The following is a 24,656-nucleotide window of genomic DNA, read 5'->3' as shown; positions in this document are numbered from 1 at the left end:
TCAAGGACTCGCCCGGAACCAAGATGTACCTATAACAAAGAAGAGTCGCCATCCAGGGAAGTAGGCCCTGGATCCCATGAAATACTCTGTTGCAACGGATAACCAGAGATACAAAAGTCTGTGCCTGATGACGAATGGGGAAGGTGTTAAGCGCCCCCAATTCGCCCAAGTGCAAGCACCTGGTCTCTTATTCCATTTTTAATTAATTTTGAAGAGTTTTGGGCTAAAATCATATGAAATGGGAACGAGCATCCCCGAGAAAACGTCTATCTAAGCATGCATGACCCGGGGATGGGCAAAAGAAAATAGACATCCAAATCCTAACTCACCGCATCTACTCCTAACCAATCACATCTAGGAAAGCAGTAACATCCGCATGCACAGCTACAGCTAAACAAGCAATATCAGATATGGTAAGCAGAAAAGCAGTAAATAGCGCACAAAGAATAAGCAAGCTGAAAGTAAACACACAAGGAACCAAAGACAAACACACGATAAACTAAAAGATGCGAGGAAAGAAATGAATCGATAAATCGACGGTATGCGCAAACCCAAAATGCCAGGGAAAAGAAAATGGGACATACGATAGACTCAGGGAGCGATTCTAAAGGAATCGAGCTCAGTGATCCTGATCCGCTAAAGATCGGATAAGTCTCACGATCGTCATAGCCTATCGTTGGGCTCAGCGAGGACAATCCCTGTGAAGGGGCCACGCTACGTCATCGCCCGTCTCAAAACCCGATAAAACGTCGGAAAACCGATAAGACCGGCAAACCACGATGAAAATCGGCAATGAAATGAAAAGAAGGCTCTGAGTGACCTGGCAATCACCATCCTTGCCCATTTTGGTTTTTTGTATTTTTGAGAAAAGCTTGAAAGATATTTTCAGATGCTGAAATGATTTTTTTTGAAGGGTTTAAAGGATTTTATTGAAAAGTTTGAACGATTTTATTGAAAAGGTTTGACTGAACTTGGGATGACGATCCCAAGCTGCTTACGTACCCTGTGAAAAGGGATCAAGCCAACGTAGTTCGAACCAGCTTTTCGAAAAATGCTTTTGTTGTTTTTGAATTTTTGATTGTTTTGGATTTTTGGTTATTTGATTTTTATGTGTTTTTGTTTATCCCTTTTGATTAAAAAAAGGGGTTTTGGCTCAAGAGGTTGCCGTCTTTCATAGCCTAAACCCGATGGAAACTCCGAAAATCGATGAAAATCTCGAAAACCGAATGAAATCCCGAAACGCAGGAACTCGAAGGAGAAAACAGAACGGAAGGAGCCCCAAAATGAAAGAAAATCCCAAACTCTAAGGAAAGTCAAAAGCGAGGCAAAGGAAGAGTATTACCTGTTTGGAGGGAAATTGCCAATGCAGAGGATTCCTTGGAACTTTAGTGTCGGCACCGGAAATGGTGGCCGAGCATCTCCCGGATCGTGACGGTGCCAGATCTAAGCTGGAATTGTCGAAGTTTCTGATCCGATGGCAAGGTTGATGAATCGATTGCCGGAATTTTCAAGGATTGTTGGAATAAATGGCGAGGCGGCTTCGATGGTACAGTTGAAATAGAGAGTTAGATCTGATGGGGAGATGAGATTCAAGTCACTGGAAATGAAGGGAACGGAGGTGAATAAAGCAATAGAGCCGGGTTTTGGTGGTACCGACGGGAGAAATAAATGGTGGAGAAGTGGGTTTTGAAGTGGGTCTGATATGGGTTTGGATTAGGTGAATGGGGCTTCCAGGTTAGGGGCTAGAAAGGACGGTGGTTGAAGCAATGGTGAAAATGGGTTTAGATTTTGGGGGAAAAAAAGAAGAAGAGGATATGATAAGGGTGGCTACCGGTGGAAGAAGTGGTGGCTGGAGATTGGGAAGTGTGGCAATGGGTGTCTAAGTGGGTAGTAGGGTCGGATTTTGGGTTAAAATAGAGGTATGGATGAGATGGTTTCTTGAAATGAAGGGAGAAGGGGTTGCAAATGGAAGAAAACCCAAATGGGTTTAATGGGTAAGAGAGAATGGTGGTGGATAGGTGGCCGGAGCAGACGGTCGGCAGGACCGAGGTTGGGGAAAACAACCCCAAACCTCCCTCTATCTCTCTCTCTCCCTCTCTCTCTCTCTCTGTTTTTTCCCTTTTTCTTTTGAATGGGGTAATGGTGGTGGAGGGAGGAGAAGAGATGGGTTTTCGAAGTGGGTTTCGGTTTTTGGAGGTGGGGAAGATGGGTTTCGGCTTTGGGGGTTGAGGAAGGTGTAGGTGGAGGGCGATGGGGGATTTTCGAAGGGTTGGGTGGTGGTGGAGCTGGAGGTAGAGGACGGTGGTGGTGGTGCCGGATTTTCGAAATACTGAAATGGGTTTCCGTTTTTGGGGTTGGGGAAAATGGGTTTGGGCTTCGGTGGTTGGGGGAGGTGAAGGTGGAGGATGGTGGAGGATTTTCGAAGGGTTTTGGTGGCTGTTGGTGGTGTGGTGGTGGTGGTTGTCGGTTTTTTAGAAAATGGGTTTTGTGGTTGGGGATTGGTGGGGGTTGGCCGGCCAAAAGTGGGGTTGGCCGGTTGCAGAGATGGGTTTTTGGTGGGGTTTCGGTGGTGTAGGAGATGGGGATCGTGGCCGATGGGGGTGGAGGAGGAAATGGGGGTGGTGGCCGACGGTGGTGGTGAGTTTGGTGGAGGTGGCGGCTGGCGGTGGAGGTTGCAGAGAAAAAGGAAGATGGAGGAGGAGGTGGCGGCTGGCAGTGGAGGTTGCTGGAAAACTATCGGCGGCTCTGGTGGGATGTGGGTTAGAAGAAGGGTGGCCGGTGGTGGTTGGCTCGATGGAGGTTGATGGTTGTGGACGGTGGTCGGAGGTGGCACGGCCGGAGGTGGTGGTGGTTAAGGCTTGCAGTTGTAGAGGGTTTGGGTTTGGGGAGATGGTGGAGGCGCGGTAGTGGTGGTGATGCCGGAGAAGGTGGTTGAAGATGGTGGCTCGGGTGGAGGCCGATGGTGGAGCTTGATGATTGGAGATGATGAAGAGGCCAAGATGGTGGCGGCTCTGCCAGAGGTTGGAGTGTGGTGGAGGGAGGTGGGAGTTGGCTGTGAAGTAGAGGTGGGTAGTGGGTTCGGTGGTGATGGCCGCTGGGGAGTCGTCTTGCCGGAGGTGGTGGCCGGAATCCGGTTGGGTGGCCAGCGACTCCCTCCCTTCCCTCTTTCTTTTTTTTCTGCTGTTCCCTCCTCTCTTTTTTTCTGCTGTTCCCTCCTCTCCCTGGTTCTCCTTGGCGAGAGAGATCAGACCCTTCTCTTGAGCAGGGGAGACTCATCATGAGGAGAGGAAATCATGAGTTGTTGTCCCCCTCTTGTCCCCCCATTGCCTCTTAATATTTGCTAAAAATCAAAAACCATCATTCCAAATGGCATCGGATGCCATAATAAAAGCAAGAGATACTCATTGCTTGTGAGTTTTAAATCGAAAGAAAATGATGATGTTTTCCTCTTTGACCATAGAATAATTCGGTGGGCCCTTTCACTTGCATATTAGTAGACCCCACTTTCTACTTAATTAGGAAAACACAATTATATTTAATGGGCACACTCTCACTTGGTAATTGCATACCCATAAACAAAGGGGTTGATATTGACACACTCATTTTGCTCTTTTCTCATTCTCTCATGACGCAAAAAAAAAATGGAAGTTGATATCCACACACCCATATTTGACAAAGGCACAAACTCTGCTTGTCCTTTCTTCAAATTTTTGCCCGAATTAATTATAATTTTGCAAGGGCGCTCTTGGGAATGGGAACAACCTCCCGGGAATTTCGCACCCAAGAATGGGCACAATGGGTAAGTAATCATTCGGGTTTTCTTCGCATTTGGTTCTTGGACTTTTCGGGAATCGGTTTCAGACACTTTGGGAATTTGAGACTGACTTTGATTCTTAGGGACTTCGAATTTGGCTCCGAGACTCAGATTTCGGGATTTATTCAATTTTTGAGAAATTTGGGTCAGGTCAAAATGGGGTGTCTACAGATCTTGATCGTGGTTTTCTCCTTCTTCCACACGAAAACATCTCTCTTGGGCTGCATCAACGATTAATGTTTGTTTTAATTTTTCCTAATCTCTTATGGTTGTATTTATTGGCTTTTTAAAAGAGCCCTAATTGAACTCTAACTCTAGATGACAAAAACGTCCCTCCCCCAAAAAAGGGGGACGAAAATCAAAGAAGGGGTATTTTGGGATATTTCAAGCTTGCCTTCTTCCCGCCATATCTTTATGTTGGGATCAAAAGGTGTAGAAGATCTTTTACTTTGTTTCATTTCAAATCTTCCAACTAATTTCTCCGCATAACCTTTTTTCGGGTAACAAATACGCCATCCTTCAACCTCCGAGTCAAGAAAGTGACTTAGCTCTCTCAAGTCCTTCATCTCAAAAGGAATATATAGCTCCTTCCTTAGCTTTGCAACCTTAACATCATTGTTGCCGATAACTATCATATCATTGACATAAAGAAGTACAATAACAAGAAAGTCTTTCTATTTCTTCACAATTAAACTAGAATCCAACACGCTCTTGGAGCTTGATTGAACCCATAAAGAGCTTTCTTGAGCTTGCAAACATATGTCGGATGATCACTTGAATTCCAACCTGTAGTTCCTCCACGTAGATGTCTTTGTCAATCTCACCGTACAAAAATGCATTTTTAACATCAAGTTGACACAATTTTCAACCATGACAAGCGGCCAATGAGATAACAACTCGAACGGAAGTCATCTTTGCAATGGGACTAAAGGTCTCCTCATAATCCTCTCCATACTTTGAGAGAACCTTCTAGCCACCAACCCTACTTTGAACCTATCCACACTCCCTCCGCTTTCCGCTTCATTTTGTACACCCATTTACATGTAACCGGGTTCACATCCTTAGGCTTAGGAATAAGATCCCATGTCTCATTTGTCACAAGTGCCTTTATCTCTTCATCCATAGCATCTTCCCATTCTTTTATTCCTTTTGCTTCATTAAAGTGAGAAGGCTCATTGTCATCAAATGGACTGGAAAAGAAACAAGAAAAAGTGCTAACCATGTTTCCATCCCGATACGCTTCCGGCTTGACAATTTTCTTTTCGATCTTCTAAGATGTGATGCGCTACACTCTCCCTCACTATTTTCTTCAATTTGATTTTGTTGTTCATGACAAGTAGCATCACTCCCCCAATCACCTTGTTCCTCCATCGGCAAAGAAAAAGACTCGAATTTCATTTGAGCATTTGGTGTGACTGGCAAGTTTATTGTTGCTTGAGGCTCAAACTCAACAAGGATGTGCTCACCTACACAAATACCATTAGTGGAATCACCATTCAAACCATAATAGGAACTAGGAAGAGACTTCATCACACACAACATCTCTTGAAACAAAATAGACTTGTGAGTTGTAGGATCCATTCACTTCCAACATTTCTTCTGTTCATCATACCCAATAAAAATACACTTCTTCGCCTTAGCATCCAACTTGGTTCTGTTTTCATCCGGGACATGAACGTAGCAAATTGAACCAAAAACCTTGAAGTACTTGATACAATGCTTCATCCCAAACATCAACTCATAAGGAGACTTCATATTAATCGGACTAAGAGGCACTTGATTATTCACATATGTTGCACATGCCATACCTTCCGCCCATAAGGCCTTTGGTAAATTCTTTGCATACAACCAACTTTTACAAGTCCCCACAAGATGTCTAATATTTCTCTTCGTCACTGCATTTTGTTGAGGTATATAGGCACAAGTGAATTCCCTTTGTATACTGCATGCTCAAGACAAAATAGAAAATTCATCGAAAGTAAACTCCCTACCATTGTCGGTTCTTAACCGCTTGATCCTCTTGTGAAGTACACGTTCAACGGACTTTTTGAACTCAATAAACTTTGACAATGCATCGGATTTCTCCCTTATAAAATCTACCCATGTGAATCTAGTAAAATCATCAACAATAACAACATATAGCGGAGCCGAAAAATGAAGGTGTCCGATAAGGTCCCATTACATCACTACGGATAAGCTCCAATGGAGCCTTGCACCTTGAAAGAGACTTAGAAAATGGAAGATGATGTGCCTTACCATATTAACAACCCTCACACACCTTTCCACCACCAAAAGAATTTAAATTTGGCATCCCATTTACTAGATTCTTAATCACCATGACCTTCAATTTATCTATGCTAATATGCCCAATGTAGCATGCTAAATTGAAGCACCATTAATTGTCCTCATTTTATCAACATATAAGGTGGAAACAAACAAATCTTTAACCCTCTTACCGGTATGGACAACATCCGCCTTCAAGATTGAAATATTCTGAAGACATTTCATCTCCTTAGGCCCAAACAAAACATAGTGACCCGCATCCACCGCATTTACCACAGAGAATAGATTCTTCTTTATTCCGGGATATTCAACAACCCCCCATTTGTCTAACTAAAGACTCTTATGAAGTAAGAAGATTTTCAAACTCCAGTGAAGAAGGTTCTCGATCCCATCCTTGAATCAACGTAACGTCATAAGGAATGTATTTTCTTTTCAACCCACGAATAATATGCCGCTTCATTCGTGCCTCCGAAATAAGCTGTTTCAGATCCAATAAAGAAATCTCCGAATAAAGATTCTTTATCTTCAAAAAGAATTGAGAAATATAGAGATTACCTTGTGAAGTATTTGGCAAATCATTTTCCAACATTTGTAGACGAGCCATATTCTTCTTGTTGAGCAATCCATCAAGGGTAGTCCAAATCTTTTTCGCCGATTTACAACCAATGATGTTCTCAAACAAGTCATGTGAAATAGACCCGTTCTATAGAAATTCAGCCTTAGCATTCATCATCCTCCATGTCTTCAATACGTCGGCGTTTTCTTATGTATCTTCCGGAGCTAAATGGGATTACCACAAACAACTACTCATAAATATTCTCCCACAGGATAAGACTCCATACATGTTCTCCATATCTTGTAGTTTGATTGATGTAGTAGCTCAATGCTAAGTCCACTAACCCTTCCACTTATATCTATCTTCAAAGCATTGATTGAACTTCTTCACCAAGGAAATTTTGACAAGCACCAACTTCCACCCTTGTGGCTCTGATACCTTATAATGAAAGACGGATTTCACAACACTGGTATATCCGCTTCTCAAGTAGTGAAATAGAGGTTTACACTAGCCCAAGATCAACAACCAAAGTCGAAGAAGAGCAATCACCAACAAGATATATTCCAATATATGAGAGAAGAACAATGCTACAAGACAAGAACATAAAGAGAGAAGAAAGCTTCAAAACATAGAAAAAATATGGGACAAGTTGGCCTTTGCTTCAAATACTATCTTGCACACAAGAGCTTCATTGGAGCTTCAATGGAGGTCTCTTGCTAGATAGTGGAGAATCTCTACAAAATGGAGTTAATGACATTAGGCTTGGCCAAAGGAGAGAGGTAATTGCTTTTGGTAAGTGGTTGGGGGTATAGGAAAGTGGAGACTTTAATCATAGGGAAGTAGTGGGTTTTGTGTTCCAAGTGAAGTTTCAATTTGAAATAGGTGGGTAGTGGGAAAAGATGGAGCAAACATGTGTGGCTCACACATGTGCAAGCTAAGCCCGTAAAAGACTAAAAGCCCATTGACACAAAATATATATTTGTCCTCACTGCATCTCTCAAAATAAAAATAAAATAAAAGCTACCCAAAAAAATACACTTTAAAATTTAAACAGGCAATGGTGAAAATCAAACAAGTTCTTCACTTATCAATGTCTTAATTAGGAGCTCGTTTCTCGCCATTTCACTTTTCTTTCGTGAGGGGATGAGATTAGAAACATGATTTTTAGTGAGACTAGTCTCAACCCTTCACCAAAAGTGAAATGGCCGAGTTTAGGAGACTCAACAGAGTTGAAATAATCTGTATAGGGAGTGTTTAGGTAATTTTGCAGCCCCTATTTTATTGGGGAAATGTGCCACCCCATATCAACCTTACATGAATTAAATGAAGAAGAGAAATTATACTATGAGCTGGCTCTTCACTCTTGAAAAACTAGGGGTGCACCTCGAGTTTGGTTCAAACCGATTTTTGGGCGGGTTGGGTTGATTTTCTTGGGTTGGGTTGGGTTGTGGGTTGGGAATTTATAACTCGATTGAAAATCAGGTCGGGTCGGATTGGGGTATCGGGCAACCCAACCCGAATTGTAACCTGACTTTTTGTTTCAAATTTAAGTAACATTTACGGTTTTAGACTTTTAGTCTTTTACTTTTAGACTTTTAATAGTTAAGGATATTTCATCGCTGTTGATATTGAGAAGGTGATGCAAGATGGACAAGTAAGCTTCATAATGATTGATACTTGGTGCATTATATTACACACACAGTGACCTGTGTACTGTTTTCAAAATTTTAAATTCCTGAATGCCACTTGCACTCTCGGTAGTGTTCAATCTACAATTATGCACCTAATTTCCGACTTTCTATTGGATCCATTAGTGTCTTAACTAGAAACTAGTGCATCACTATATCATTGACCCTTAATTTCTGACTTTCTATATTGGATCCATTAGTGTCTTAACTAGATGAATTATATGACACCTTGCATATTTTCTGAGGAAAAATACCGGTAGCAGAGGTACAAGTGGGGCCAACATATTTAGATGGTCTAAACATGATTCAATATAGAAATCGGATCGGGTTAGGTTGGGTCGGGTTGAGGAAATTGTTCCTTGGGTTGGGTCGGGTTGAACCCGGCCAGGATGGAACTCGGGTTAGGTCGGATTGGGTTGGAGGAATGTGTTCCTCGGGTTGGACCCAACCCGACCCGAGTTGCACCCCTATGAAAAAGAGGTTTGTTGAAATGGTTTTTTGCATTATTGCATAGACACTCCCTTGTGTATAAGTGTCTAGGCAATTTGGCAAACGAGTTCCTAGTTAAGATTCAACAGGTTCGTCACTCATCAGGCAATTTTGAAAACATTGTGATCAGTGCTGTCAATCATCATATATTGATATTTCACTAATCACCATGTTTTATACATTTTTTGACTGGTTATAAAAAACTATTTGGGAATTCTAATAACTTTAGAGAGTAGTTTAATAACTTTAGATAGCTAGTTAACAATCTGCTTTCAAGCAGACCACTCAAAGTCGTACTAATCTTACCCGGGCCGCCCAACCCCAAGGGTTGCCCCCCACGCATGTAGAGGAGGTGGTAACCTCAGCTCAGCTGGTGGGTTTGGATCAACTGGCTGAATTGCAAAGGCAAATTCGGGAATAACTTTAGATAGCTAGTTTAAAAAGTTTAAATGGAAGAGAGTAGTTTCTTAATCAAAAAATGGTACACCGTACATGTACACTCTAGGTACATTCTCACGCTGATGTCTTGCTGTACAAGTAATTGCATTGTCTTATGATTCTATAAAAAAATAAGGGATTTTTGCTGATTAGTCCCTACATGGCAAAATAATTGCTTATTAGTCCCTAAGAAAAGCATATTATCTTAGCTAGCAGTCCTACTTTTAGAAAATATTTGCTAAAAAGTCCCTAAAACTCACCTACGTCAATTTTCTCCGTTAAAAATTCTAAAATGACAAATTTTCCCCCGACCCCTTTAATCCGTTTTGGCATTTTTTGATTTCCCTTCCAATATTTTCAGAAAAAATTTAGGAAATAAGAAAAAGTAGTATCTTTTCCAATATTCTCATCAAAAATCTTGTAAAATCCTTCAAAGTTGTTAACGTTTTATCCCATTTTGACTTTCTATTTGACATTCTCTCTCTAAATTAATAGACATAATTCCCTTCTTAAATCATTGAAAATTTTTTCCATAGAAATAAATTTCCATCAAAGATATTTTGTTGCAATCTGACCATGATAGGAATTTCTTTAAAAGTTTGAAACGAAAAATATTCCTAAAATTTTTTACTTTATTTATCCATGAAGAAAAGATAACTCAAACCGACCCTATTTAATTTATTTTAGAGGGATTTTCAATTTATTTAAAATGATTTTTTTTTGTTGAAGGATTTTTTGACGAGAATATTGGAAGAGATAATATTATTGCTTATTTCCTAGTTATTTTCCGAAAATATTGGAAGGGAAATCTAAAAATGCTAAAGCGGATTAAATGAGTTTGGGGGTAAATTTGCCATTTTAAAATTTTTAACGGAGAAAGTTAACGTTGGTGAGTTTTAGGGACCTTTTATCTAATATTTTCTAAAAGTAGGACTGCTAAGATAATATGCTTTTCTTAGGGACTAATTAGCAATTATTTTGCCATGTAGGGACCATGGTTTTAAATTTTGACCGAAATTAATACGAAATTTCGGATTTCGGTCAGGACCGAAACGAAATGGCACCGAAACCGAAATTCCCGAAATGTACCAAATTTAGGTCGAAATTTTGGGAATTCGGCGAAATAATTGATAAAATAATATTATTTTAATCCTTTACCAAATTTCAAGAAATTACCAAAATTTTGGTAATTTCGGCCGAAATTTCGGTTTCAGAAAGCATCGAAATTTCACCCGAAACCAAAATTTAAAACCTTGGTAGGGACTAATCAGCAAAACTCCCAAAAAATAATAATTCAGATCATGGCACACTATTTGATTGTGACCGAATGGTCGTAAATAGCGTGCACAGTTAATGTCTGGTGTATAGACTTTTCCCTGGGGAATTTCAAACAGACTAGGTAAAAAGGACTTTTGTGGTCTACATTAAAAATCTCTCCACACGGAAGGCAAGCCATGTCTATGGATAGTTCTGTAGGGATAGCCTTTTCAACATTTATTTAAATCCAATAAAAAACAAATTCCCTGTTACTTATTGTACATATACATTCCACACACAGTATATATAACGTCAATTTTTTCACAATTATAGCATCCATTTTTGCACAACATTGTATACAAGTATATAAGAAACTCGGAAGTTGCAAAGGAAGCCCACATGGCCAACATATATTTACAAGAGCGACCGACAAACCCATTCTATGGTAGATGGAGGCACTACCAACATATTTACAACAGGGACTACCAACCTACTCTAGCGTAGATTGACAATGAAAAGCACTATCTACAGTATCTACAAAATGTAGAAGTCACTGGGTCACGTGATCAAGCATCTCCTAGCTCGTAGTTGGCCTGCTTTTACTCCAAAAGAAACTCTTAATCAAGGGTTACAACGCTATCCTTAGGTAATAACTATATCTCTACAGATAAATTAACACTCATAGGGATATGGTGTATTTCCCTAAGGATTTTAAACTTCTACGGACGTAACTAAAGTCGGTAGGGAAAGCCCATTTTTATTGTAGTGTTTACATATACAGCCAAATGCGATATTTTCTACTTTTCAAGAACTCTATGTGCAGACAGACCCATGAGGATTTCCCGGTATTTTTGCTCGGATGGCAACTTGGTTGTTCAATTGCATAGAGAAACCTCTTGAAAATTGTGTCAAATCTAGCAAATTTAAATTATTGGGATAAATTTCATGGGTGTTGGAGTAAAAGTAAAAAAAACTGGGATTTTTTCTATTGATCCTAATTCTTTCAACCATCTAATTGCCAACAATAAATTTATAAGAGAAATCTCTGCTTTCCTCACAATGTCAAGAATAAATGGAAAGAGAAGTAGCAAAGCATGTGGCTCTCTTTTCGTTCTGTCAGTTTTGGATTTTTTGTGCGGGAACCGAGTCCAACCCCTTGGCTCTAGATAAACGAAATTTCTTTCCCTACTCTTAATCAAGGTTTAAAATCTCAGTTTCGGTACCGGTTTTGGACCCTGAAATTTCGAAATTTTGACCGAAATTTCAAAATTTCGGTCGAAATCTGGTACAAAAATCGAAACCAATATTTTATTCAATATTAAATTTCGGTCGAAATTTCTATGAAATATTAAATTAATTAAAAAAAAACAGATTTTTTGGGTCAAATTTCGGAAAAACTGAAATTTCGACCTAAATTCCGCTGAAATAAAATACCGTTTCGGATTTTATTGATTTCGGTGTCGGTCTCCACCGAAATCCAAAACCATGGTCTTAATCACTAAGGAGTTTATGGATCAGTTTCAGAGTCCCGGTGTTTCGACTGTGTTGAAGCCGTCATTGAGGACTCTTGCGTCGATCATATGACTCGCAGACTAATCGCTTCTATCAAATAATATATCACTTTGGGAAACCATATCTTCACACTCATGCTTTGATAATGGTAGTCTGTAGATACCCAAAACGCCCCCGAATGAAAATCCGTTTCTCCCTTTGAGGGTGGGGCGTTTTTGTCCCCTAGTGTTTTAATTAATTAGGGCTTCTAAAAGAAAGCCTATAAATACATCTCTTGGGAGTTTAATTAAACCCTAAACTCGTTCTGTTCAGCTCCAAGAGAGGATTTTTGTGAGAAAGAAAGAGGAGATCGAGTTTTGGAATCAGAGAAATCAGAATAAAGTAAGAACTATGTTCTTGAATGATCTTATGTCTTTAGAAACCTTAAACAAGGATTTAAGGATTTAGGTCAAGAAAGTGGATGTGTGATTTTGTTTATGACATACCTTATGACTGATCTTTGATTCCTTAAGGTTCACTTTGTTATGGAATCCCTAACGAATTTAAGAGCGGATCAGAAAATTTTGGCTACAAGGGTTTAACCTAAAAGCTTAGATTATTTTACACTAATTGTGTGTAGATTCGGAGCGTGAAATTGGGTTAGGTGAATTCCCTTCATCATAAGGAATCCATCGGATTCGACCTTGCGCAATTTGGAGTCTGAATGAAGAAGACATGTAATTTTAAAGTTTTGAGGAAATCGGGTAAAAATCTGAAATTCTTGTGGAAAACCCATCCCCGAGGTTCGGACGCTCGATTAAGGATATTTGGGCGCCTGAAGGGAGTTCAGACGTCCGACTTGGGCGTCCGAAGCATGAGAACAACCTAAGAGTGTGTGTTTTCTTCGAAAGTTATCAGAGACACCCGAAGTGGCGTCTGAAGGAGGTGTTTGGACACCCGAATACATTGGTTGGGTGCCTGAACCCGCCAAATTTTGTGTGTTATAAAAGGACTTTGGATTTTATATTCTTTATTTTGGGCAACTTCTTGGGGCCCCTTATTGATGGATATGATCTACGTGAATTAGGTATTGGTTTCTTGAGGAGAATTTGAAAAAAAAAAATGTTCGTCATTGGAGGTATGTAATGTGTTCTCCAATGATATGCCCTATTGATTTGGTACACTCTAGTCTCTTTGAACATAAGAAATCTTTAATAATCTTAGCTTTTGATTTGGGTCTTGCATGCTTATTCTTTATTGATTACAATCTATAGAATTGTATACTCATTGACAACCTATGAACTTTGTATTGAATATGTGACCCTCTCTGATATAAAAGCTTTTGTCATTGTATATCTAACTATTTTAGAAAACCTTGTAGAACCAACATGAACCACAATCTTTTGAACTTTGTACGTATCTTTGGATCTTTTATTTATGTGGACATCTTTTGTGGAGGCTTGGGCTATATGTGAACTACAAGGGGTCGCATCAATGGGGGTTGTATGTTGGCTTTAGTGGGTACTATTCGCTGACCCTGTCGACAAGTATATAAACTTAGAAACTAGTTTCGAACCGTGGAAATAACATACTTTTAGGGCTAAGCCAATGACCTTTGAGTGGTTTCGTACCTTTCTGATCGCTTTCAGTGATCTCTTAAGTTGTGATTTCTCTTACTGAGACCCCTCTTTGATGTGATACTTTGAAATATGACTTTGTGGACTTCGTTTCTCAGTTATTGTGTTTGCACCAGTCTCCTCATGTGTAGCTTTTGTCATCTTTGTTTACATATTGATCCCTTCTATATGGCATGCTTTTGACCCAACTTTTGTGGTGCGTCATTATGTACTGAGCTTTTCAATTGACTGTGGTTTATCATTTTCAGATTTTGACCCTTGTGGTGCGGACGAGGGAGCAGAGGCGTGACTTTTGGATTTTCAAATTTAGTAGATTCTTTTAATTTCACAGCGAGTATTGTTTAGGCATTATTGAGACTGTTATTTTATTTCATTATTGTTTATTGGGGAGAGTGAGAGAAATATTAAATATTTGACTATTTGGATTATTTATGCAATTGTGGACCTTTATGGATGCTATGATGTGGTTAGTTTTGTTATCGCTTTGTTAGCCTTGTATGCTTGTAAGGTTTTCTTGCAGCTGTACGTCGCAGTCGTGTTCCTAGGCCTTGTGTGTACGGCTTGGGGACGTGACACAGTCTAATCTAATTTGGTCTCCCACAAGAAATTTTCAACATGACAACTAAGATCTTGGTTAGTAGCTACATGGATTATTTCCCACCATAATTTTTGGATTTGGACTAGCTCAATTAATTCATGGCAGAATGCTAGCACCACCTGCCGGAGCAACACACTTGCACTACCATTTCGCTTGCATGGTGGGATCTCACATGATTAACAATAGAACCAGTAATGCCACGCCCTGACCCCGCCGTGTAGATATTGTCCGGTTCTGGGTTTTCCCACCCCTCCCCGGTCTTGTTTTGTAGCAGCACTAATCATGCCCGAGCCACTCTGTGGGCCAGCTCCTTGGAGATGCTGAAAACGTGTCTACACAGGGAGAGGAGAAATCCACATATATAGCCTAGTAACTTTTCCTCTCTCTTCGATGTGGGATCTTTCAATCCACCCTTCTTAGGGTAAGCGTTCTTGCTAGCAACCGTATTGTGGGAGGTCTCGCTCTGATACCATAATGTCACGCCCCGACTCCGCTGTGTAGATATTGTCCGGTTCTGGGTTTTCCCACTCCTCCCCGATTTTGTTTTCCAGCAACACTAACCATGCCCGACCCACTCTGCGGCCCGCCCCTTGGAGATGCTGAAAACACGTCTACACATGGAGAGGAGAAATCCACATTTATAGCCCATTAACTTTTCCTCCCTTTCCAATGTGGGATTCTTTCAAGTAATGCGATCTGGGTCCCATTGCCTGCTGCGGAAATGGTGAAGATCCAACAAGTTCTTCACTCATTAGAGTAGAAAATAATGTGATTGGATGATTGCTATGGCCAATACCAGAAATCTAGTTTATCAGCCAATAGATTTTTCGACCAGTTCATGTAATATCTCGAATCTACATTATATTGGTTGATTTGACATTCAATCTACAAAACGTCTGCTGTTAATCACAGAGATAGTGATTATCTGCTGATATTTCTAACCTTATCAATATTTGCCCCAGATGTAAACTCAATTGTTGGAATATAGAAACTTGATCAAAACTACTTCATTGAATTAAATTTCAGAAATTAAGTTAACATCAACTAGAGATTAAATTTCTTCCCATATGACTAACAAAGAGGGTGAAAAAGTCTGCTCTTTGTAGATACCAACGTCTAAGTCTAGTTCTAGAAGTAATTGCTTTGTCCCCACATGATTTATGTCTGATTTCCGTCCTCTAGTGCGTAAGAACTAAGAAGATACTTTGATTCTATTAAAAGAGATTTTACATGGTGCTCGGCCTTGAAGTCAAGTGTGGGCAATACCCCCCTTGATATTTGATCCAACAGCAGACCAGTACTTTCTAAGAGTCTGACCTACCCTTGACTTCACGGCACCCTATAATTTCTCCTGAATGATGCAGTTCATAGCTTCACGAGTGCTGCTGCTTGGATAGGTCCCACTCATAGCACCCATTTGATTTAGATCCAACGGTGGGGCGTTTGGATACACGGATTTTAGAATTTGGATTTCCGGTCTTAAGATGATCTCCTACTCTCTTGCTGACGGAAAGAAGGGCAAGAAATCAGAAAACGGATGGTCTCCCATCTCAATTTTGAGGAAATCCAAGATTCTTAAATCCTGTATCCAAATGGCCCCCTAATGTCTGTTGTATAGACTTCTCATAGGTCATTGCCCAGTATCAAAGGCCTTTTAAGTCTCTACCTGGATTTCAGTCATGTTTACCAAGATCTTACTAGTGCTTCTCATCAAACTTGCAGCTTCCAAAGAAGATGGTTTCACCTATAATGGATTCCTAAGTGCCAATCTGAGCTTAGACGGCCTCGCCGGAATCACACCCAACGGCCTCTTGCAGCTAACCAACAGTACACAGCAACGAAAGGGTCATGCCTTCCATTCCATTCCCCTCCAATTTAGGAATTCTACCAACGGTATTGTTTACTCCTTTTCTACAACTTTTGTCTTTGCAATTTTTTCCCCGTCTCCTTATGCTAGGGGCCAGGGAATGACCTTTGTCATTGCTCCCTCAAGAGAGCTCCCCACAGCTCTACCTAGCCAATTTCTAGGCCTCTTCAATGATACCAACAATGGAAATCCTTCTAATCATGTTCTTGCTGTTGAGCTTGATACTGTACAGAACACCGAATTTAGGGATATTGACGAGAACCATGTGGGAATTGATATCAACAGCTTAAATTCGAATAACTCCGCTCATGCAGCTTATTATGCAAATGAAAATGGTGGGATCAGGAATTTGAGCCTTATAAGCGGAGAACCCATGCAGGTTTGGGTAGAGTACAATGGTACTGATATGAAACTTGATGTAACAATATATCTTGTCGGGACACCTAAACCCAATCGTCCTCTCTTGTCTTCTATGTTTAATCTTTCATCGGTTGCATTAGAAGATATGTTCGTGGGTTTTTCTTCAGCGACGGGAACGGTCCTATCTGGTCATTATGTTCTGGGATGGAGCTTTCAAATGAATGGAAAAGCTCAAGAACTCGATCTATCACGTCTTCCTAAGCTCCCTCGGAGAGGTCCCAAAAAGAAATCAAAAGTATTTACAGTTGGGTTGCCCACAATTGCTATAGTTTTCATGTTAGTGATCATCACCAGCGTTCTACTTGTTGTTAGAAGGAAGATCAAATTCGCTGAGATACTCGAGGATTGGGAGCTGGAATATGGGCCACAAAGGTTCTCATACAAGGATCTATTCATAGCCACCAAGGGCTTGAGACACAGAGCTTCTAGGGATCGGAGGTTTCGGTAGGGTTTACAGTGGTGTGTTACCTTCCTCTAAAGTTGAAGTTGCGGTGAAGAGAGTTTCTCATGAATCAAGACAAGGGATGAGGGAATTTATTGCAGAGATCATCAGCATTGGAAGGCTCCGGCACCGGAACTTAGTACAGCTACTCGGCTATTGCCGGCGTAAAGGAGAGCTCCTCTTGGTATATGATTTCATGCCTAATGGAAGTCTTGACAAATTACTCTTTGATCAACCCATGTCAGTTCTAACATGGGATCAAAGATTTCGAATTATCAAAGGAGTAGCTTCCGGGCTCTATTACTTGCATGAAGAATGGGAGCAGGTTGTCATCCATAGAGACATCAAAGCGAGCAATGTTTTACTAGATCATGAATTCAATGGAAGATTGGGCGATTTTGGTCTGTCGAGATTGTATGACCATGGAACTGATCCTCATACCACTCATGTCGTCGGAACTCTGGGTTATATGGCACCAGAGTTGAGCAGAACTGGCAAGGCAACGACAAGCACCGACGTGTATTCCTTTGGGGCCTTTATACTCGAGGTTGCTTGTGGAAGGAGACCAATAGATCCACGGGCATCTGCCGAAGAACCAGTTCTTGTTGATTGCGTGTCAGAATGTTGGAGGAGAGGGATAATTTTAGAGGCATGTGATCCGAATTTGGGAAATAGTTACGTAGTGGAGGAAATTGAGTTGGTGCTGAAGCTTGGATTGCTCTGTTCGCATCCGGTATCTGGCACTAGGCCAAGCATGAGGCAAGTCCTTCAGTTTCTAGATGGCGATGTTCCTCTACCCGATCTTTCATCAAATAGTTTCAATGTTAATTTTCTAGAAATGGGGCACAATGAAGGTTTTGATGCTTTTGCCATGTCATATCCTTCTTCGATGGACAAGTCAGGTGGATACACGTCATCAATTAGAGATTCAATCCTCTCTGGGGGCCGTTGATTCCCTCTTAGTGCATTTGTTTTTGTCTAATAAAGGAACGTTTGCTTCTCTCTAGTAAAGGAAACACTGTAAGTGTCTGATAAGCTTATTGTCCTTAGTGCTTGTTGCAATGAGAAGCGAAATTCAAATGGATATCACAAAATATGCTTTAGTAATACAAGCCAGTTTAGGGTGGTTAAAGATATTAATTTATAACTGATATAGGTATTTGATTCATACTCCAATGATCTATATGGGCTTTGTGTGTATCTGTATATTTGTGTTTCTCTCCCTTGTTTGTGTGAGTGTGCATGCTTGTGCGTATGGAAGGATACTTATTAAACCCTCTCTATTCTTCTTACTTTCTCATGTGAGACTAAACTTTTACTCTTCCGAAAAGCCATTCTACACTACTTTTAAAAGCACCCATTTTAAAATGACTTTTCAGTTTAATTTTTTCTTTCAAAAATACTCTATTTTAAAAAATTCCTACAGTCTACTATAACTCTTCTGTTCTCGACACAATTAGCAATCTACACTAGAAGAAATACAGGCTTTGTCGATGGACTAAATGTATCAGTATAAATAATTCAATGGTGCCACCCTTGTTGCCCTTTTCTACAAGGGTTCCTATGACTTTAGAATCCCTCCTAAACAGTTTAGATGTTGGGAGTTGTGTTCAGAGAGAGAGAGAGAGAGAGAGAGAGAGTTATCTGGCATACTTTAATCACGGTTTTAAATTTCCACCGAAATCTGAAATTTTGGAATTTCGGTGGGGACCGAAACTGAAATTTGCCAAAATTTGGAATTTCACGAAATACCAAATTTCGGCCGAAATTTCGGAATTTCGTTAATTTCGGCAGAAATTTTGAGAAAATGTATATATTTAAAAAAAAATAAAGATTACAATTTTTTTGCCGAAATTTCGGAATTTCGGTCCGAAATTTCAGAATTTCAATCCGCAATTTCGAAATTAATTAAATAATATTTTTTAACTATTACCAAATTTCGGATTCGGCCGAAATTTAGATTCACTCCCGAGCAAACCCCAGAAATTGACGTCCCTTGATATTTATCTGGCCATCTAATCATCTACCTTATGTGTGAAAAATCTCTACCTTTTGTATCAACGTCAACAAGGAAATAACAAAGCCTTAACAGAACATGTGGCTGGCTTTTCTTTTCTTCTTCAATTTTGGTTTTTTGTGGGCGAGCTGAGTCCAACTCCTTGCCTCATAGATATCACAATCTCTGTTCCAAGTCAATAGGGAGACTTTAAGGCTCAGCAACACACTCCGTGGCGAAGCCAACATTGATTAGTAGACAATATATGCTAAAAATCTAACAAGTTCTTCACTTTTCAATGTCTTAATTAGGATCTCGTTTCTCGCCATTTCAGTTTTTTGTTTTGTTTTGGGAAGGGATGAGATTAAAAACATGATTTAGTGAGACTAATCTCAGCCATTCACAAAGAAGTGAAATGGCTGAGTTCAGGAGACTCAACAGAGTTGAAATAATCTGTATAGGGAGTTCTAGGTAATTTGGCGGCCCCTATTTTACGGGGGAGAAGTGACACCCTATAGATCAACCTTACCTGAATTAAATGAAGACGACAGATTATACTATGAGCTAGCTCTCCAATCTTGGAAAAAGAGGTTTGTTGAAATGGGTTTTTGCAATATTGCATATACAATCCCTTGTACATAAGTGTCTAGGCAATTTCGCAGACGAGCTCCTAATTAAGATTCAACAAGTTCGTCATTCATCAGGCAATTTCGAAAACATTGTGATTAGTGATGTCAACCGCCATATATTGATATTGGCTCTAATCACCACGTCTTATACAATTTTTGACAGTCTATAAAGAACCATTTGGGAATTCTATTAACTTTAGATAGCTAGTTAAAAAAATTTAAATCGACGAGTAGTTTCATTATCAAAATATGGTACATGTACACTCTAGGTACATTCTCATGCTGACGTCATGCTATGCAAATATCTTATGATTCTATAAAATAATTCAGATCATGGCACCACCAAATATCTTATGATTCTATAAAATAATTCGTAAATAGCTTGCACACTTAATGTCTGGTGTATAGACTTTTCGTCTTAGCCTAGTATATATCAAACAGAATGCAATATATGAGAAAGTCATTTGAATGACCATTTGAATCTCTACCTGAATTTTAGCCATGTTTACCAAGATCTACAAGAAAAGTGACATTCACCGATGGTCATGACCCTCGGTGTATATGCCAATGAAATGTCGGTGTAACTTACACCGACGCTTTTAGTGAACGCCGGAAATCATTTGATTTGGGGACGTTTTTTGTGACAGCGGGTAAAATAACACCGCTAAAGGTGATGTTTCTTGTAGTATACTGTTGTTTCTCCTCATCAAAATTTCTGCTTCAAACAAAGATGGTTTGACCTACAATGGATTCCTCAGTGACAATATGAGCTTCCACGGCGTAGCAGGGATCACACCCAATGGCCGTTTGGAGCTAACCAACAATACAAAGCAACAAAATGGTCATGCTTTCCACTCTATTCCCCTCCAACTTAGGGACTCTACAAACGGTACTGTTTACTACTTTTCAACTACTTTCTTCTTTGCAATTCCCTCCCCAAATCCTGATTTAAGCACCCATGGAATTACCTTGGTCATCTCCTCGTCAAGACAGCTCCCCGGAGCTCTACCTAAGCACATATCTAGGCCTCTTCAATTCTACCAACTATGGAAATTCTAATAATTAATCATGTTCTTGCCGTTGAGCTCGATACCATCCAGAGCACCGAATTTGGAGATATTGAGGATTGTTGGAATTAATTCAAACGGTGACTTATCTTGTGGGGCCCACCCAATTAAGCCTATGCAAATTAATCTTTATCTCTTTGGTGTTCTAGAAGAAGGTGGAATAGTAGAATTCGTTTGGTAGTAGAAGTCTTTTGAGATTAGATTTTATCATTAAGCTATTTTATAATAAGTTATGATTTATCGATTTAGAGTCATATAAAAATTCTATAAAGTGGTATCAGAGAGGAAGGTCTTAGGATTTCCATAGAGCAGAAAATCGAGGGCGAATTCAAGAAAACAACGGCAAGGGTTCAGAAAGTTCACAACATGGCAGGAAACACCAATTCTTCAAATTTTCAGCAAAGTGTTCCTTTATTTAAAGGTGATAATTTTCAATTTTGGTCAATTATGATGAAGACGTTATTTATATCTTATGAATTATGGGAATTTGTGGAGAATGGGTATGAAAATTTTGCAGAATAGGAAAGATTGACCACGGTACAGAAGAATGAATTGAAGGAGAGCAAAAAGAAAGATGCAGGGGCTTTTTTCCTAATCCAAGAATGGATGAACCAATATTCCAAGGATTATGGCTATAACTACATCAAAAGAAGCATGTGATTTGCTTCAAGACGAATATCAAGGTACTACGGAAGTAATTTCTGTTAAGTTACAAACCCTTCATCGTGATTGTGAGAATTTGATTTTGAAAAATTCTGAATCAAATCAAGTGTTTTTCACAAGAGTTAGTTCTATTGTAAATCAAATAAGAACTTATGAGGAAAAATTAGATGATAAAAAAATATTGAAAAAGTGTTAAGGAGTCTTCCAAATAAATTTGATCATGTAGTTGCTGCCATAGAAGAGTCTAAGGATCTATCTAAATATTCTATGAATGAATTAATAAGTTCTTTGCAAGCACATGAGTAGAGATTGAATAAGACTACAGAAAATCCACTAGAGCAAGTGTTTCAATCAAAAGTGGATTTGAAGAAAAGATCAGTTGATTCAAATAGAGGTTTCCGAAGAGGAAGAGACGGTGGACGTGGTGGATTCCGCAGTAGAGGTAGAGGTAGAGGCCAATTCAGTGGTTATCAAAGAAATCAAAGTGGAAGTAACCATGAATCTACTTTATTATTTTGGTCCTTTTGTAAAATATCAAATCATATTGATAATGATTGTTGGTATACAAAATAGAAATTTACCACAATATTTTTATTGCAAAAAGTATGGCCATATTGAAAAAAATTGTCATCAAAAGGCTAGGAAACAAACAAACTATCATAAAGAGAAAAGTGATAAAAAAGTTGAAAAGGAAGATACCATATTTTTTTCATATCTTACTACCAATGTGGAATTGAGCGATGAAATTGGTATTTAGATAGTGGATGTAGTAACCACATAACGGAGAACAAGGATTGTTTTCTCGAAATAGATGAAATTGTCAAACCACGAGTAAGAACGGGTGATAGCAATTATGTTAATGCCCATGGAATTCGTCCCATCATGGGTTATACAATGGTTGGCAAGAAACAAATTTATGATGTTATGTATGTTCATGGGTTGGCTCAAAATTTGCTAAGTTTGGGCCAACAGATAAAAAAGGGGTATCGTGCTATCTTTGATGAAGGAGAATGTAAACTTTATGATAAGAAAAGTATGAAACTAGTGTTTTCTATTAAGATGACAAAAAATAAGATGTTTCCACTAGTGTTTTCAAAACTAGTATTCAATGCTTTCAGTGCATGTGATGATGACTCTGTTATGGCATAGAAGATATGGACATTTAAATTTTGGTGGATTGTCTTTATTGTAAAAATTGAATATGACTGTTGGTTTTCCTTCTTTGAAATATAATGGAAATGTGTGTGAAGCTTGCCTTCTGGGAAAACATCACCGTGAGCAATTTCCAAGTGGTAAGTCTTGGAGGGCATATAAGCCTTTGATGCTTGTACATGCCAATATTTGTGGCCCTACGCAAACTTTATCCTTGAACGGAAATTAATATTTCATTCTATTTGTTGATCATTACACAAGGATGACATGGATTTATTTTTTGAAACAAAAAGATGAGGCTTTCTCTATCGTTAAACAGTTCATGGCTCTCGTTGAAAACCAAAGTGGTCATTCTATTATTACTCTTCGTATTGACCGTGGTAGTGAATTTACTTCCAAAGAATTTTAGAATTTCTGCAAAGAAAGTATAATCAAAAGACAGTTGACAACGAGCTATATCATACAACAGAATGGAGTCGCAGAGCGAAAAAATAGAACATTTGTTGAGGCGGTAAGGAGCATGCTAAAAGACAAGGGGTTGCCGAATGATTATTGGGCTGAAGCAGTGGCCACAACAGTATACCTATGCAATCGCGCTCCTACAAAAGCAGCTCAAGGAACAACTCCATATGAGGCTTGGAGTGGAAGAAAACCCATGTGGGTCATTTTAAAATTTTTTGTTCTATAGCCTATGCTTTTATTCCATCTGAAAAAAGACAAAAGTTAGATGATAAAAGTAAAAAATATATTTTTATTGACTATAGAGTGTGGAGACAAAAGGGTATCGAATTTATAATCCTATTTCTAAAAAATTGATCATAAGTCGTGATGTTATTTTTAATGAAAAAGATGCATGGAATTGAAAAAATGATGTAGAAGCCCCCTTATGTGTTCTAAATGAAAGCACATCAAGTGAGGCACCTTCACTTGAGATTTGTTTACCAAATCCTAATGAGTCACCAAGTTTATCTGGTGATTCTACTCCCATGAGAATGAGAAGTCGTGCTGATATATATGATTTTGCAATGGAGCCTTCTAGTTTTATTGATGCAGTGAAAAAGAAAGAATGGTGTGATGAAATGGAGGAAGAGATTAACGCAATTACTAAGAACAACAATTAGACATTGGTGGATTTGCCACCAAACAAAGAAGCAATTGGGCTTAAATGGATCTACAAGTCAAAGTTCAATGCTGATGACTCTCTCCAAAGACACAAAGCTCAGTTAGTTGTAAAGGGTTATGCCCAAAAGCCAGGTATTAATTTTTTTGAAACATTTGCACCTGTGGCTAGAATGGATACTATTAGAACTGTTTTGGCTTTAGCAGCTCAAAAGAATTGGCAAGTTTTTTAGCTTTATGTGAAATCAACTTTTCTAAATGGAGAACTTGAGGAAGAAGTGTATGTGGATCAACCTCAAGGTTTTGAAATCAAAGGCATAGAGCATAAAGTGTACAAATTGAAGAAGGCACTCTATGGGGTTAAACAAGCGCCACGAGTATGGTATAGTAAAATTGACAGGTATTTCCTTGAAAGCTCATTTCAAACAAGCGCCGGCGGCGGAAATAATGAGGACCAAAAGAGAAGGGAAAAGATTCTAAGCCAAAAGTGGGTACGCCGGCGGAAATAATGGGGTACGTCGGCGTAAATAATCTTATACTCTTATAGGTTAATGATTTAATCATTTGTAGTATAATCACAGTTAGGATTTTTGTTTTGATTTTATTATCTGCCTCTTATTTTGTAAGTTTCATCACTTTCAATATTGTCTCTGTCCTGGAATTCAGTTTCGATGTCTGATTTGTAGTTTTATGTTCACAAATTGATCACTAGGGTACTAACAGTATTATGATTATTAACTAAATGATGATTATAATCTATATATTACTTTGGCTGATGGTAATGGAGTATCAGGGTGTCTTCGCAATATCAAAGTAGATATTGTTTCTCATTGAACATGGCCTGAACTGATGATGTGTACTATGATGTGTTTGTAAAAGTAGTATCAATATACTTAAAAAATAATAAATAAATAATATATTACTAAGCTGTTTTATTTCTTTAAAATAGATTTTTTTTATTTCCCGTAAGAAAGTACCAGACAGTCCATTTCTTTTTTTTGCTGAATTAAGAACCATTGGTTTTTTGTGCTAAAACTGAATGTTATGGTA

General features: G+C 39.1%; 1 pseudogene; it reads left to right on the top strand.

Moving 5' to 3' along the window:
- Positions 1-15,930: 15,930 nt before the first annotated feature.
- LOC143878493 (L-type lectin-domain containing receptor kinase IV.1 pseudogene) lies at positions 15,931-17,993 on the top strand (annotated as a pseudogene).
- Positions 17,994-24,656: the final 6,663 nt, after the last annotated feature.

Source organism: Tasmannia lanceolata, unplaced genomic scaffold (genome assembly GCF_043159265.1).
Source record: "Tasmannia lanceolata isolate RefF3 unplaced genomic scaffold, GAP_Taslan_0.1 ptg000006l, whole genome shotgun sequence".
Lineage (NCBI taxonomy): Eukaryota > Viridiplantae > Streptophyta > Magnoliopsida > Canellales > Winteraceae > Tasmannia > Tasmannia lanceolata.
Note: the sequence above shows the minus strand (reverse complement) of the source record. Positions and strands in the feature narration are given on the sequence as shown.